Source organism: Oryx dammah, unplaced genomic scaffold, assembly GCF_014754425.2.
Source record: "Oryx dammah isolate SB20612 unplaced genomic scaffold, SCBI_Odam_1.1 HiC_scaffold_23, whole genome shotgun sequence".
Taxonomy (NCBI): domain Eukaryota; kingdom Metazoa; phylum Chordata; class Mammalia; order Artiodactyla; family Bovidae; genus Oryx; species Oryx dammah.
The window spans coordinates 121,707,575-121,725,096 of record NW_024070207.1 but is presented as its reverse complement, the minus strand read 5'-3'; positions in this window follow the sequence as shown (position 1 = coordinate 121,725,096).

Below are 17,522 nucleotides of genomic sequence, written 5' to 3'. Positions count from 1 at the left end.
ATAAATATATAGTAGGCAATAGGAAGTTAAATTCTTAATTCCTAATTATTCTGTAGAAGTTTGAAAAGTTTGAATATTTTACTTTGTAAACCAAGATAGTATGTATTTATTTAAATTATTATTATTTAAATTATTGATGAAAGTAGAAATAGTTATTTTACAATATATGGATGACTAGTGTTATTTTTTACATTTCTTTTATTTAAATGTTTTGTATTATACATACATATATTTCATAGTTACTATAATTTTTCCAAGCATCATATGTAATTTAAATTAATATTGTTAATTTTTGTTTGAAACAGAATTTTGTAAGTAAGCCTATGTACATTAGACTCTTGGCTGCTGCATAATCTAATTTATGAACAATCATTTAGAGAAAACACTCAAAGTATTAAGGACAGATTTTACAAAATTAAATTCATTAGAGCTGGTAATGTAAATTTTTCCTTTATGGTCATTTAAAATGTTTACATGCATGGCCTTCTATTGCATGGGCAGCAACTTATTTTAACAATGAACCAAACTTGAAAATGAAACTGTAGATTTTACATTGGCAAGTGTTCCTTTCAATGAGCTGATAACCTTATTTAGATGATCAAGACTATGTATCCACTAAGATTGGTCTCTGAGATCTCTTAGGCTATAAGTGAAGGAAAATAAGAGACATCCATTTTCTTTCCCATTTCCATGTATGAGAGGGAAGCTGAGAATTAGGCTCCTGGGTGATTCTGTTTCTCTGGATAGGAGGAATCTGTGAATCAGAAAGTGAAGTCACTCAGTCGTGTCCAACTCTTTGTGACCCCATGGACTGTAGCCTACCAGGCTCCTCTGTCCATGGGATTTTCCAGGCAATAGTACTGGAATGGATTGCCATTTCCTTCTCCAGAGGATCTTCCCAACCCAGGGATTGAACCTGAGTCTCCTGCACTGTAGACAGATGCTTTACCATCTGAGCCACCAGGGAAGTCCTAGAAAGTATGAAATTAGGATAATGGTGAAAGTGAGTGAATCAGCAACCCCCAAGAATTCTGGAGCATCCCTGAGAAGAGAGTGATTAGACGGAACCAAGGCACTGGCACTGGGCCTCCCATCTCCAATAGGTGCCTACAGGCAGGAGGACTTTCTCCCAGCGAAAAGCGGACCTTGAATGAGTGTTTGCTGTCCAGAAGACCGCTCAGAAAGCATTTAGAAAACAAGGTTTGATCATAAACTAAGCAACAAGTGGCCCATAGGCTAAGGCTGCATCCCACTTTACTAAACCCAACAATTTTCTAAATGGAATAATGGAGAAATTTGCTAAAAGATGTCAGAGTTAGGGTGTTCTAACCCCATTCTCCTCCCATCATCTATCTAATGGAAAAAATAGCAAAGAGAATACAAAACTAAGAAGAAAACTCTCTTTTTGTTAAAACCAAGGAAGGAAGCTATGAAAGTTTGTCAAACAAATCTGAAACCACCCACCAAGTCAGAGAATTGTGACAATCACTGAAATTTAGCTTAAAGTGAAGGGGCCCTTGAAAAAAAGACAAACCTCTGAAGGAAGGGAGCTCTCTGTGAATGGGGGACACAGATGAGAAAGGGCCCGTGAGGGTCTGCAAAAGAGCAGGCACTGGGCAGGGGTATCTCCTGTCCTTGCTAGAGTGCAGAGGGGGAGGTGGGCTTGAAGGGGAAGTCACACAGACATGCCATGTGTGCAGAAGGCCTGGGGGAGGCGAGGCAGTGGGTGCAGTCAGTTCGGCATCAGGTCATCTCAACGGAAGATAAATAATCAAAACCCACAAAATCACCACAAACCTTGAGACATGCCAGGCTTCCCTATAAGCCATAAGCAGACCTGCAGTTTATACCAAAAATGGGAAGGAGGAAAAGAATCTTGTAATTCTCGATGCAATCAAAAACAAGTCACTTGGAAGGCATGAGAATCACATCAGCTGTAAGGCTGCTTCCAGAAATTTCTGCAGCGGGCCTCAGGCCTGCGTTTTATCTGTAGTGCCAGGGAAGTGGACAGTGGGAGCCCAGAATCTCAGGAACAAAGGCAAAAGAGAGACATCTTTGACTGTGCAAATAAGTGTGACATCTGTGAGCTCTTCTGGAAACTAAAGATTTGATTTTGAGATTTCTTTAACCAGGAATTGGAGCTTCCCTGGTGGCTCAGAGGTTAAAGCGTGTGCCTCCAATGCGGGAGACCCAGGTTCGATCCCTGGGTCTGGAAGATTCCCCTGGAGAAGGAAATGGCAACCCACTCCAGTATTCTTGCCTGGAGAATCCCATGGACTGAGGAGCCTGGTGGGCTGCAGTCCACGGGGTCACAAAGAGTCGGACACGACTGAGTGACTTTACTTTACTTAACCAGGAATGAATAGAGATGCTGAAATGAGGAGTATGTTCTTTTCAATATAAAAGTGGAAACAGTTGTGGGAATTAGGATTACAGACGAGGATGCAAATATTTGACGTCTTCCTAATGAGTCATTAATAATATAATTTATCTAATGCAAGTAACAAAAATTCATAGCTGGAGAGGGTGTGGGAGTTCAGGGATGTGGCTTTCCTCTTGTTTCCTTGCCAGCAGTAAAAATATACTGCCTAAAATGAATACATTAAGCAACCAAGGCTTAAATTACAAGTATTGCTTGAAAGTACAAAGATAACCAGTAAAGGAACTTAAAACACAATATAACCAATCAAAATTTTCAAGTGGAGCATGAAGGGAACTAGGGGGAAACATTTATTTCTCTTTAGGTCCATCATTAATAGACCCTGTCTGAAGTTAGTCATGCATGAAACAGATGTTGGGGCATTTAATACACTTACACAGGTGACCACAGGACATCTCAAAAACTGAGTCTAATACATTCAAATTGTCAGGAGCAAAGCAAGGAAGACAGAGCACGCAGCAAGCTACTGTTGATGCATGTGAGGGAGACTCTTTTCCTTTTGTTCCTTGTTCCCTCTATTCTTTAGGTTTTGATTTTTCATTTTAGATTTTTACATCCTGGACCTGGTTTATTTTTTAAAAAACCAGTAGAGAATATTTTTTTCCAGTCTTCACATTTCAGATTTGCCTTAATGGTTGTATTGTTTTTCAGTGCAAAACTTCTGGCTTCTGCTCTTTGCCAGATTTCAGAAGCAGAACCAGCAGATTCATATGTGAGAATTGTTTATCGAGCCCCACATCTGTCTTGGTCATTGTGATTGTATTTTTATGGAAAAGGAAAGTTGTTTTGGAACTACAATAGTGGGCTGAGATAAACTGTCTCATGTTTAATTAAATTTTCAAGCTGTTTTTTATTAAAATACCTTGATAAGAACTGTATGTTGGAACGGGTCTGACATTTCAGATTAACTTTCTAATAAGTTAAAAACAGGTCAAGAGACAGGAAATGAAAACTGGAGATGAGCAAGGAAAATCTAACTAGAAAAGGTTCATGGAAAGTCCTTGCAGAGTGATCATTCTTAAAACTCTTGCTTAAACTCTCCAAAAGAGGCTACATCATCACAGAGCAAAATGTGCCCAAAGTAGAAGATGGCAAGAAATGAAAAAGAACATTTGGAATAAACCCATTTGCCTATAATGTGTTATTTTGCTACAGTTTTTTCCAGAGAGCAGTGTGTGTGGAGAATCCAGAAATTTGTAGACGTTATTGGTATTTCTAACCCCTTCTCTGGTGCCTTCTTGCATTGCTATGTTGTCATGAAAGTGAAAGTGAAGTCACTCAGTCATGTCCGGCTCTTAGTGACCCCATGGACTGTAGCCTACCAGGCTCCTCTGTCCATGGGGTTTTCCAGGCGAGAGTACTGGAGTGGGCTGCCATTTCTTTCTCCAGGGGATCTTCCCGACCCAGGGATCCAACCCGGGTCTCCCACATTGCAAGCACGCGCCCTACCATCTGAACCACCAAGGAAGCCCATATAGATAGGTTTTCATCTCTAGATTCTGACCAGAGCTCCAAAACTTCTGTAATTTCTTAAAAGATAAATGTACTAAGGGCATCTTATGTTCTAATGTTTGGTCTTTGACCCTGGTTTCTGAGTCTCCACTAAAAATGCAGGAACATGCAATTTTGTTCTTTATGCCTGGGTCTCTTGGTGGCCTCTAGACAAGCAGTTCCCAGCCTTGGGAATCTCACAGTCTCATACATGAGGTACTACTATAGTGACAGTCTCTTTCATTTCAAGAAAGACAGACCATTTGAAAGTATTACAAACAGAGAGAAAACTGCACACGTCGTAAGCAAACTCAAGAAATTTTCATGAAGTAAGTAGGCACCTGCAGCGGGGCCCAGAACAAGAAAGAGAACATCCCAGCCACCAGAAGCCCCTCATGCCTCCTTGGCACTACTCCCCAGCCCAAAGATTATGTTAACATCTATCCTGACTTCAAACAACACAGATTAGTGTTGCCTGTTTTTAAACGTTTTATTAATGGAGTCAAACAGCATGTGGTCTTTTATATCAAGTTTCTTTCACTCCACATTATGTGAGTGACTTTATGTAGGGCTGTGTTCATTTATTCTCAGCTTTATAAAATTCCACTGAATGAATATACCACAGTCGCTGATGGACATTTGAGTAATTTCCAAATATTACAAACAGTGTCAAAGTCAGCATTCTACTTCCTGCCACTTTGTGACTTTATTTGTATGTTTATATGAGTACATGTCTAGGAGTCTAATAAAGGAATTTTTTGTACATTCAGGTGTACCAATTTCTCCTCCCACCAGCAGTGTATGAGGGTTGCTTGTCTGTCTCCCCACAATGGTTGTCAGTGTTTATCTTTTTCATTGCAGTCATTCTGGTGGGTTCATCATGGTACCCCATTGTGAGTTTGGTTTGCATTTCCAAGAAGGCATTTTAACAGCAGAATTAAGAGAATGCAGAAGAAGATGTAATTCTTTCTCAAAGAGAACAATTGGCAATTTTTGTTGACTTGCAAAATTTTAAACACACATTTTGAAAATATGAATGATGAAAAATGACAACCTAAAATTTTCCTTTTACTGTGTAACTACCTTTATTTGTACCTATTTTATATCCTAACTAAAACCCCCAATGTAACTTAGCTAGTTCAGCATAAGCCCAAGTAGTGACATGACATCTGGGTATTGACTGTGCTCTGGTGTTTCCATTGTTATTACATTCATAATTGAACATGGAATGAATATCCAAATAGTGGTCCTCTAAATCTAGACTATTCTGGTCAGACTAAGCAGAGCTCATATGCCTGAGGTCCTTGGCAAGGCCAGGAAGAAGGTATGGGGTGCCTGCGTAGTTAGGACCTGAGAAAGGGATGTCCACCAGGCCTGATCCTGTGTGTGGGCTGAGGGGAGACACTGCGCTGACCTTGACCCACTGGGCCCAGAAAGAGATGTGTCTCAGATGCAACTGCCTCCAGGGTTCTGCTTGCCATTGACCGTGGACTGGCACCAGTCCACAGAGTGGCTTTTAGAGACAATGGCTCTAGCTGATTCTAGAGGCTGTTTTCATCCCACAAGCACTTATCTCTCTCTGCGTGGGATTCCTCCATCTTAGCTCATCACTTCACTGCTTTGGCTTCCCGCTTTTCTCCGTTCACTAGACAGGCTTCCCAGCAGAGTGACTTCTGCCTTGTGGAAGGCTGGAAACCAGTTGCACTGCACTCACCCACTGAAGCTCAAAATATTTGGGCTGCTCATCAAGACAGTTGTGTAGAGACAAATTTGCCACAAAGCTAATGACCCTTAATTTTTAGAGCTCTTCACTCACACAAGCCCTTTATGAGGCCCTATACTTAGTTTTGTAATAGCAGATCCATAATTTGCTACTCTTGCTCTTTGAATATCTCACATCTTGTTTTTTTTTTTTTTTTTTTTTTTGCCTTTGGGCAAGGATTGGGAGTTCAAACAGAAGAACTCAGCAATGGAATGCTGCAATTAGTTGTGAAGTGGTTTTTGGTTAATGAGGATAGCGGCCAGAATTCATGGAAAACTCATTTTGTGCTGCGGGTCAATGTCAACAGGATTTCATTGAACATTTGTGTCTTCTAAGACAAAGATGCTATTATCACCCTCACTTTTCAGAGGAGGGAATTGACCCTCAGAGGGGTTCAAGTAACTTGCCAAGGTCATGTTTCTACCAAGTGGCAATGCCAGCACATTTTGCTTTTTCCAGTAACTATTAAAATGTTTAATTAAATTTGTATCTCAGACCCACTTAAAACATAACTTGACACAAATTCAGAAGTATCCCTATATTGTTTTCATTTGCCTAACAGGTGTATTCTTTGTTGGGAAAGAATTGTTTCTAACCAAAGTCCATCTCATCCAACCTGTGCTCTCTGACATGTTCTCCACAAAGACAGTTTGTTCCCACGTAGAAATCAGCTGTTTTCACATGGAGGATGAAATGTAAGAACAGCTGGGCTGGAATATCTGCCTGCAGGCTTCAGATGGGACAGGCAAGTCTGCCCCAAGAAGTGGGAGATTGGCTTGCAGCTTGATGCTGTGCCAGTTCCAAACTTTGCCTCCAACTCAGCTGACCTCAGGGGCAACTTTCAAATCTTGACAAGCATGGGGAAAATGGCCACAGAAAGCCTGAACCAAGCTGAAGTCATTTTCTGGGGTTCAACTGTCTTTCGTACTTTATTCAAACATCTTTTATCATTGGACAGTTAGAAGGTTAATCTTGAGCTTTGGGTGTAGGCCAGAACAGTATTCCTTTGCTACCTAATGAAAAACCTTCCTGAGTTTCTAGACCCAAATCTGATACTGCTTCTGGTGCCTTTAGAAAATTTAGTGCACTGTGATCTTGTTCTCAAGTAGCTTTATGATCACTAATATAAATCTTTCTGCTAAGATGATATGAAATGATCCAAAAGAATTCTGACCAGAACTGATGTCCAGTAACAGAGTCACGTGTCACTGCCTTTCTTCTCTCCCTACTGAAGGAACAGAGATTAAAATGTCATGAGACTAAAGATGGTTGGGAAGAATATTACCAAATCTCACTTCAGTTTGTGCAGTCTCTGTCTGTGATGAGCTTCTAGGCTTGGCTTTTCCTTGATATAATACACCTGGATTTGATGTCTATGAAATAAAAGCCATTTGAAAAACTTATAGTATGAATAGCATGATACCTGTCTTCTGGAGGAGAGGTAACAGAATAAATTTTCCTTCCTGGTATTCAGTATCTGCTTAGTACATTGCAGTTATGGTTTTTGCACTAAGGTGTGTATGTGTTCCAATACTAGTCAGACGAGTAAAGTGATATAACCATTATGCTGCTGCTGCTGCTAAGTCACTTCAGTTGTGTCCGACTCTGTGCGACCCCATAGACGGCAGCCCACCAGGCTCCCCCGTCCCTGGGATTCTCCAGGCAAGAACACTGGAGCGGGTTGCCATTTCCTTCTCCAGTGCATGAAAGTGAAAAGTAAAAGTGAAGTCGCTCAGTTGTGTCTGACTCTTAGCGACCCCATGGACTGCGGCCTACCAGGCTCCTCCATATGTGGGATTTTCCAGGCAAGAGTACTGGAGTGGGGTGCCATTGCCTTCTCCAAACCATTATGGATATGGTATGACAATTCCTCATAAAATTAAACATAGAATTTGACATTTGATCCAGTTTAACTTCTGGGTATATACTCCCCCAAAATTGAAGATAATGACTAGAGCAGATATTTGCATACCTATGTTCATAGCAGCAATATTCACAATAGCCAAAAAGCGGCAGCTACCCAGGTGTCCACATGTCACTGTCTTGCAGAATTGGGAGCATAGGATTAAAGCATACACTGCAGCATCAGATGTGAGAAACCTGAACCAGAAAGACCAGATCTCAGGAAAGAAGGCATTTCAGAGGCACAATTAGTTTGCCATAAGCCTTTGGAGGGCTTCCCAGGTGCCTCAGTGGGTAAAGAATGCCTGCAATGTTGGAGATCTGGGTTTGATCCTTGGGTTGGGAAGATCCCCTAGAAGGACATGGCAACCCACTCCATTATTTTTGCCTGGAGAATCCCATGGACAGAGAAGCCACTGGTGAGCTACAGTCCATAGGGTTGCCAAAGAGTTGAACAGAACTGAATTGACTGAGCACACATGCATGGAAAAAGCCTTTGGAGCCTTTCTCTTTGTTTTGTTTTGTTTTTTTAAGATCTCTTTACTGAGGTATAATCTGTATATTCAGTTCAGTTCAGTCACTCAGTTGTGGCTGACTCCTTGCGACCCCATGAACCACAGCACTCCAGGCCTCCCTGTCCATCAACAACTTCCAGAGTTTACCCAAGCTCATATCCATTGAGTCAGTGATGCCATCCAACCATCTCATCCTCTGTCATCCCCTTCTCCTCCTGCCCTCAATCTTTCCCAGCATCAGGGTCTTTTCAAATGAGTCAACTCTTCGCATCAGGTGGCCAAAGTATTGGAGTTTCAGCTTCAACATCAGTCCTTCCAATGAACACCCAGACCTGATCTCCTAGGATGGACTGGTTGGATCTCCTTGCAGTCCAAGGGACTCTCAAGAGTCTTCTCCAACACCACAGTTCAAAAGCATCAATTCTTCTGCACTCAACTTTCTTTATAGTCCAACTCTCACATCCATACATGACTACTGGGAAAACCATAGCCTTGACTAGACGGACCTTTGTTAACAAAGTAATGTGTCTGCTTTTTCATATGCTATCTGGGTTGGTCATAACTTTCCTTCCAAGGAGTAAGCATCTTTTAATTTCATGGCTTCCATCTGCAGTGATTTTGAAGCCCCAAAAAATAACAGTCAGCCACTGTTTCCACTGTTTCCCCATCTATTTGCCCTGAAGCGGATGCTATGATCTTAGTTTCCTGAATGTTGAGCTTTAAGCCAACTTTCTCACTTTCCTCTGTCACTTTCATCAAGAGGCTCTTTAGTTCCTCTTCACTTTCTGCCATAAGGGTGGTATCATCTGCATATCTGAAGTTATTGATATTTCTCCCAGCAATCTTGATTCCAGCTTGTGCTTCTTCCAGTCCAGTGTTTCTCATGATGTATTCTGCATATAAGTTAAATAAGCAGGGTGACGTACTCCTTTTCCTATTTGGAACCAGTCTGTTGTTCCATGTCCAGTTCTAACTGTTGCTTCCTGACCTGCATACAGTTTTCTCAAGAGGCAGGTCAGGTGGTCTGGTATTCACATCTCTTTCATAATTTTCCACAGTTTATTGTGATCCACACAATCAAAGGCTTTGGCATAGTCAATAAAGCAGAAATAGATGTTTTTCTGGAGCTCTCTTGCTTTTTCAATAATCCAGCGGATGTTGGCAATTTGATCTCTGGTTCCTCTCCCTTTTCTAAAACCAGCTTAAACTCTGGAATTTCACATATTACGGGAGCCTGGCTTGGAGAATTTTGAGCATTACTTTACTAGCATGTGAGATGAGTGCAGTTGTGCAGTAGTTTGAGCATTCTTTGGCATTGCCTTGCTTTGGGATTGGGATAAAAACTGACCTTTTCCAGTCCTGTGGCCACTGCTGAGTTTTCCAAATTTGCTGACATATTGAGTGCAGCACTTTCACAGTATCATCTTTTAGAATTTGAAACAGCTCAACTGGAATCCCATCACCTCCTCTAGCTTTGTTCGTAGTGATGCTTCCTAAGGCCCACTTGACTTCACATTCCAGGATGTCTGGCTCTAGGTGAGTGATCACACCATCATGATTACCTGGATCATGAAGATCTTTTTTGTCTAGTTCTTCTGCCACCTCTTCTTAATCTCTTCTGCTTCTGTTAGGTCCATACCATTTCTGTCCTTTATTGTGCTCATCTTTGCATGAAATGTTCCCTTGGTATCTCTAATTTTCTTAAAGAGATCTCTAGTCTTTCCCATTCTGTCATTTTCCTCTATTTCTTAGCATTGATCACTGAGGAAGGCTTTCTTATCTCTCCTTGCTATTCTTTGGAACTCTGCATTCAAATGGGTATATCTTTCCTTTTCTCCTTTGCTTTTCAGTTCTCTTCTTTTCACAGCTATTTGTAAGGCCTCCCCAGACAGACATTTTGCTTTTTTGCATTTATCTTTATTGGGGATGGTTTTGATCCCTGTCTGCTGCACTGTGTCACGAATATATAGTGCAGCTCAGCCACTTCACTTATACTTTAAGTCAATATTTTCTTCATAAATTTATGGAATTGTATAAATATCTCTTGTGCTCATTTACAGTTAATCTCTGTTCTCATCTCCAGCCCCTGGCAACCACTACTCTACTTTCTGTGTCTATAGATTGGCGTTTTCTGAACATTTCATATTGCTGGAGTCACACAAGATGTTGTCTGTAGTGATTGCCTTCTTCACTTAGCATGATGTTTTCGAGGTTCATCAATGCTATAGCATGTATCAGCGCTTTGTTCTTTTTTATTGCTGAATTGCGTTTCATTGAATGGATGTATCAATTTGCTGATCCATTCTCCGGTTTATAGATACATATGGAAGCCGCCAAGGAAGCCCTAGTTAATTCTCAATGTCATTTTGATTTCCAGTTTGCAGTACAGTGATATATTCGTTTTCATATTCTTTCCCCTAAATGGTTATTACAAAATATTGTGTATAGTTCCCTGTGTGTAAAGTAGGTCCTTGTTGGTTGTCTATTACATATGTAGTGGTGTATATACACTAATCCCAACCTCCTAATTTATTCCCCTCCTTTTCCCTTTGGTGGGGCTTCTCAGGTGGCTCAGTCGTAAAGAATCTGCCTGCAATGCAGGACACGCCAGAGACGCAGGTTCCATCCCTGGGTCGGGAAGATCCCCTGGAGGAGGAAATGGCAATGCACTCCAGTATTCTTACCTGGAAAATCCCTTAGGCAGAGGGGTCTGGTGGGCTACAGTCCATTGGGTTGCAAAGAGTGCATGACTGAGCATGCATGCACTTCTCCCACTGGTAACCATAAGTTTGTTTTCTATATCTGTGTGTCTATTTCTGTTTTGTAAGTAAGTTCATTTGTATCTTTTTTTAAGATTCCACATAAGCAATAGAATATGATATTTGTCTTTCTCACCATGATTATTTTTTTAACTTTACTAGTGTTTTCCCAAATTATGTAGTCTAAGCACAGCCCAACTTATTATTTTTCTTACAAGCTTCTCCCTGTGCCCATACGTCCCATGTGTAGACATGGAATACGTTGAGACCCCGAGGCCAGCAAATGTACCTCCTGCCTGGAGAAGATGAGTTATGAGTAAGTCCATGCTCTTCGATGCTAAGATCCAAGTGTTTATGCATTTGGTACAGTGGCTATCTTATTTTATATATTATTCTGTGTTATTTGGTGACAGAGGAAATAGATGCTTTCCATACTAGCAGCTTCATGTTTCCATTTTATAGGATTGCACAGTAAAGGCACTCATCTTGCCAGTTTTCTGGCTTTGTAATTCTGCTTGACGACCCCAAATCTCATTTCTTTTATTTATTTATTTTTAAATTGAAGTACAGTTGATTTACAGTTTTATGTTAATTTCTGCTCCATAACTGTGACTCAGTAAAACACTTTTATACATGCTTTTTTATATGCTTTTCCAGTCTGGTTCACCCTAGATTATTTAATATAGTTCCCTGTGTTATACAGTTGGTCTTTGTTGGTTATCTATTTTATATATAGTAGTGTGTATTTCGGAGAAGGCAATAGCACCACACTCCAGTACTCTTCCCTGGAAAATCCCATGGACGGAGGAGGCTGGTGGGCTGCAATCCATGGGGTCGCTAAGAGTCAGACACAACTGAAGCGACTTAGCAGCAGTAGCAGCAGCAGTGTGTATTTGTTAAGCCCAAATTCCTAATTTATCCCTCTCCATCTCTCTTCCCCTTTGGTAACCAAAAGATTCTTTTCTATGTCTGTGAGTCTGTTTCTGTTTTATAAAGAAATTCATTGGTATCATTTTTTTAGATTCCACATGTAAGTGATATCACATGGTATTGTCTTTCTCTGTCTGACTTATTTTGCTTAGTATGATCATCTCTGGGTCCATCCATGTTGCTGCAAATGGCATTATTTCATAGTTTTTTGTGGCTGAGTAATATTCCATTGTATGTATGTACCATGTCATCCTCATCCATTCATCTGTTGATGGACATTTAGGCTGTTTCCATGTCTTGGCTATTGTGAATTGTGCCGCTATAAATATAGGGGTGCATGTGTCCTTTTGAATTACACCTGTGTTCCGGTATTTGCCCATGTGCGGAATTATTGAATCATATAGTAATTCTAGTTTTAGTTTTCTGGGGAACCTCCATACTGTTTTCCATCATAGCTGCCAACAGTGTTGGAGGGGTCCCTTTTCTCCATTCCCTCTCCATCACCAAAATCTCAATTCTTAAGGTGATTCTACTCATCCTTTCTAAATCCCTTCCTTTGATAATTAATTTTGGAGTTCAGTCATTGAGGCCCTTTGAGAGAAGTCTTTACTTACCCTAGTTTATATTTAAGGAAAAAAAGTTATGAAACATAGAGAAAAAGAATTCAGAAAAAGAATTCAATTACAGTTCTCAAAGCAGAAAAGGGATAGTTTCAGAAATTCAGTGTTGGATGTCTATGAGAACAGGTCAGGGAGAGTCTACTGACAATGTTGAGAATGTAGGTATCTCTTGCTTGCTCTGTTTTTTATAATTTGATTTTTTTGCTTCATCAGATGTGTCCCTCCTAATAATGACTTTTAACTGGATTTCCAGATAGATATTACCTCTCTCATTTCAGCAACATTGTAAAATGTGCCACAAAGCTTGCCCTGAAGGGAATAATTGCCTTTAAAAAAAATTTTAAACAAGGGTACAGGATGCTGGAAGCTATCATCAATGCTAGATGGAGAGAATGTGACGCATGTTTCCATGATGCTGGAAATGTGATTGCTGCTAGATCTATTAATAGTCCAGAGTTGATTTTTGACCTTGAATTTATTATAGAAGCTACAAAAATAGAGATGAATAAGATGAAGGAAACCCAGGGCAGGTTCCCCTCTTAACAATTTTTTCTTATGAATATGCAGCATATTGTGTGTCAGGGGGTACAGACATAATACAGATATTTAGTATTTTGTGTCAGCCATTTCAGAATGTCAATTTTACTTTTAGGTTTATCTGATAGGAAATAAGAATTCCTGTAGAGTTCACTCCTCTCATCTTTCCACCGTTTTGTTTGTTTGCTTACAAAGAACCTGTGTTGGAGGGCTGTGCACCGGGCGAGGGTGCAGTTTTCTTCTTGTCCTTCTCTGGCTTATGTGGTTGGCAACAGTCCATCTGCAGAGCCCAGAATGGGTGACCTGACATAGAAATCTACGCTTCATCTGGTGATGACCACCACAGACTTTCCATCAAGCCTGTAGAGGCGGCCCCTTCTGAGATTTTAGTTTGATCTTAATGCTACTTTTCTACATTTCAATAATATACTTTGATATTTGAAACTATTTTTATTTTTCTGTCAGGCATATCAGGTTGAATGTTTAAAGACTAGCAGTATGAGCCTTACCACTGCCTCTTGATCTTTAAAAGATTTGGATATTTTAGATATGTACCCAATTAAATTGTATCAGCCAGTTATGCTTCCAGAGTGAAGGATTCGTGTGATGATTCTCTTCTGAATCTGATTGGGATTAAGGTTAAGGGGCATTGACACCAAATTCCAATAACTGCAAACTTTTGCAGAAGATTGGCCCACTCATAGATATGAGCTGGAAAAAAAAAATACAGTTCATTGGTCTATACAGGGATTTTTTAATGGAGGTTATTGTCCATGTACATACATTGGGAAGCCTGATGCTTTAAGCTTCATTTTGTATATCAAAACTAAATATGTAGGGGAAAAAACAAAGGTAAAGAATGATTCCTTTGTTATTTACACAATTTCTAATTCTGAAGAAGTGTGAGTCACTATTGGTCACCAGTATTCTGCATCATGAAGAGTAGTCATATTTGTCAAGTACATCTGAATAAAGGTGGGCTATGGGGTGGATAGTAGTCATGACAGCCAACTGATGAAATTCCTTTTCATCCTCCCACAAGTACTATATTCTTCTCCTACTCTGGTTAATCCCCGCAGTTGCTTTACTATTAAAAACTGGTTGCTTTCCAAATGCTTAATTCATGCTACATGTTCCTCCATGAGAAGGTGACCATGTGTTTGGAAAACTAATTCAAGAAATAAGTATATTTAAGAATGAGTTTGTGCTCAGGCAATGTTGGAGCTTCCCAGACGGCTCAGTCGGTAAAGAATCTGCCTGCAATGCAGAAGACCCAGGTTTGATCCCTGGGTCGGGAAGATCTCCTGGAGAAGGGAACGGCAGCCCACTCCAGTATTCTTGCCTGGATTATCCCATGGACACTCCCCTGGCGGGCTATAGTCCATGGGGTCACAAAGAGTCAGGCAGGACTGAGCAACTAACAAACAAAGGCAATGTGTTTTTTTTTTTCCCTAACAGTTAAACAATTCCACTTCATACGTTCATTTCTTTTTCTGCCCATTTAGAGAAAACAGGGTTGTGTGTGGCTTTTTTGTGTTTTATAGCTCTTGTTCTAAAATCTCAAGTCATTTAAGAAGAGACCTGTTTGTATTTTGAATTCTACAGGCTGCAGTGGAGCTTTGAGTTTGGAGAATGATCATAGAAGTCACTCAAAATTATTATTGTTTTGTCAGCTCAGAGTGGAAAGGTGAAGTTTCTTGGAAAAAATTAATAGCCAGTACAATCAGATTGATTATATTCTTTGCAGCCAAAGATGGAGAAGCTCTATACAGTCAACAAAAACAAGACCGGGAGCTGACTATGGCTCAGATCATGAACTCCTTATTGCCAAATTCAGACTTAAATTGAAGAAAGTAGGGAAAACCGCTACACCATTCAGGTATGACCTAAATCAAATCCCTTATGATTATACAGTGGAAGTGAGAAATAGATTTAAGGGGCTAGACTGATAGATAGAATGCCTGATGAACTATGGACGGAGGTTCGTGACATTGTACAGGAGAGAGGGATCAAGAACATCCCCATGGAAAAGAAATGCAAAAAAGCAAAATGGCTGTCTGGGGAGGCCTTACAAATAGCTGTGAAAAGAAGAGAGGCAAAAAGCAAGGGAGAAAAGGAAAGATATAAGCATCTGAATGCAGAGTTCAAAGGATAGCAAGAAGAGATAAGAAAGCCTTCTTCAGCGATCAATGCAAAGAAATCGAGCAAAACAACAGAATGGGAAAGACTAGAGATCTCTTCAAGAAAATTAGCGATACCAAGGGAACATTTCATGCAAAGATGGGCTGTATAAAGGACAGAAATGGTCTGGACCTAACAGAAGCAGAAGATATTAAGAAGAGGTGGCAAGAATACACAGAAGAACTGTACAAAAAAGATCTTCACGACCTAGATAATCATGATGAAGTGATCACTAATCTAGAGCCAGACATCTTGGAATGTGAAGTCAAGTGGGCCTTAGAAAGCATCACTACTAACAAAGCTGGTGGAGGTGATGGAATTCCAGTTGAGCTATTTCAAATCGTGAAAGATGATGCTGTGAAAGTGCTGCACTCAATATGCCAGCAAATTTGGAAAACTCAGCAGTGGCCACAGGACTGGAAAAGGTCAGTTTTCATTCCAATTCCAAAGAAAGGCAATGTGAAAGAATGCTCAAACTACTGCACAATTGCACTCATCTCACATGCTAGTAAAGTAATGCTCAAAATTCTCCAAGCCAGGCTTCAGCAATATGTGAACCGTGAACTTCCTGATGTTCAAGCTGGTTTTAGAAAAGGCAGAGGAACCAGACATCAAATTGCCAACATCCGCTGGATCATGGAAAAAGCAAGAGAGTTCCAGAAAAACATCTATTTCTGCTTTATTGACTATGCCAAAGTCTTTGTGTGGATCACAATACACTGTGGAAAATTCTGAAAGAGATGGGAATACCAGACCACCTGTCCTGCCTCTTGAGAAACCTGTATGCAGGTCAGGAAGCAACAGTTAGAACTGGACATGGAACATCAGACTGGTTCCAAATAGGAAAAGGAGTACATCAAGGCTGTATATTGTCACCCTGCTTATTTAACTTCTATGCAGAGTACATCATGAGAAACGCTGGACTGGAAGAAACACAAGCTGGAATCAAGATTGCTGGGAGAAATATCAATAACCTCAGATATGCAGATGACACCACCCTTATGGCAGAAAGGGAAGAGGAACTAAAGAGCCTCTTGATGAAAGTGACAGAGGAGAGTGAAAAAATTGGCTCAAAGCTCAACATTCAGAAAATGAAGATCATGGCATCTGGTTCCATCACTTCATGGGAAATAGATGGGGAAACAGTGGAAACAGTGTCAGACTTTATTTTTTGGGGCTCCAAAATCACTGCAGATGGTGACTGCAGCCATGAAATTAAAAGATGCTTACTCCTTGGAAGAAAAGTTATGACCAACCTAGATAGCATATTCAAAAGCAGAGACATTACTTTGCCGACTAAGGTCTGTCTAGTCAAGGCTATGGTTTTTCCTGTGGTCATGTATGGATGTGAGAGTTGGACTGTGAAGAAGGCTGAGCGCCGAAGAATCGATGCCTTTGAACTGTGGTGTTGGAGAAGACTCTTGAGAGTCCCTTGGACTGCAAGGAGATCCAACCGGTCCATTCTGAAGGAGATCAACCCTGGGATTTCTTTGGAAGGAATGATGCTAAAGCTGAAGCTCCAGTACTTTGGCCACCTCATGAGAAGAGTTGACTCATTGGAAAAGACTCTGATGCTGGGAGGGATTGGGGGCAGGAGGAGAAGGGGATGACCGAGGATGAGATGGCTGGATGGCATCACAGACTCGATGAACGTGAGCCTGAGTGAACTCCGGGAGATGGTGATGGACAGGGAGGCCTGGCGTGCTGCGATTCATGGGGTCGCAAGGAGTCGGACACGACTGAGCGACTGAACTGAACTGAACTGAACAATGGAGTAGCTGAGTTTAAAAACCTTGTCTTACAAAATAATGCAAATCAACTCTTTCCTGAATGATGTCAGAATGTGCAATCCTGATGTTGCATTTTCCTGAATTGATCATGTAAGGTACCTTTGAAGAATATTAATGTATCAGTTAAGCGATGACTTTTACAACCAGCCAGAGCAATGAAAGTTCAGTTGCTATATGAAGGAGATCTTCTCTGTAGGACACATAAACAATAAAAGAACATTGTCAGGGGGAATAATGAGTTTGCTCACTTGGGGAAGATTCCAGACTGATCTTGATTTCACTCCTCTGTGATACTTTAGAAATCAGAGGAGCAGGCTTGCCCTAATGCAGGAGAGAAGGGAGATGAACCAGCAGGCTTTGCTGGGACACTAAGCCTATCTTTCTGTTTGGTGGCACAGAAATTTTTATCATTTAGCCTTTCTGCTTGCAAGGGAGAGGGCTAGATGCAATAGTTGAACATACCAATTTTCAAATGTTGTGAGACAAGGACGCAGTTTGGCATTATTATTTGTGCCTTTTGGACTTTGACTGAACATATGACAGGATATTAGTGTCCTAGGGTTGCTGTAACAAACTGTTGGCTGAAAACAACAGA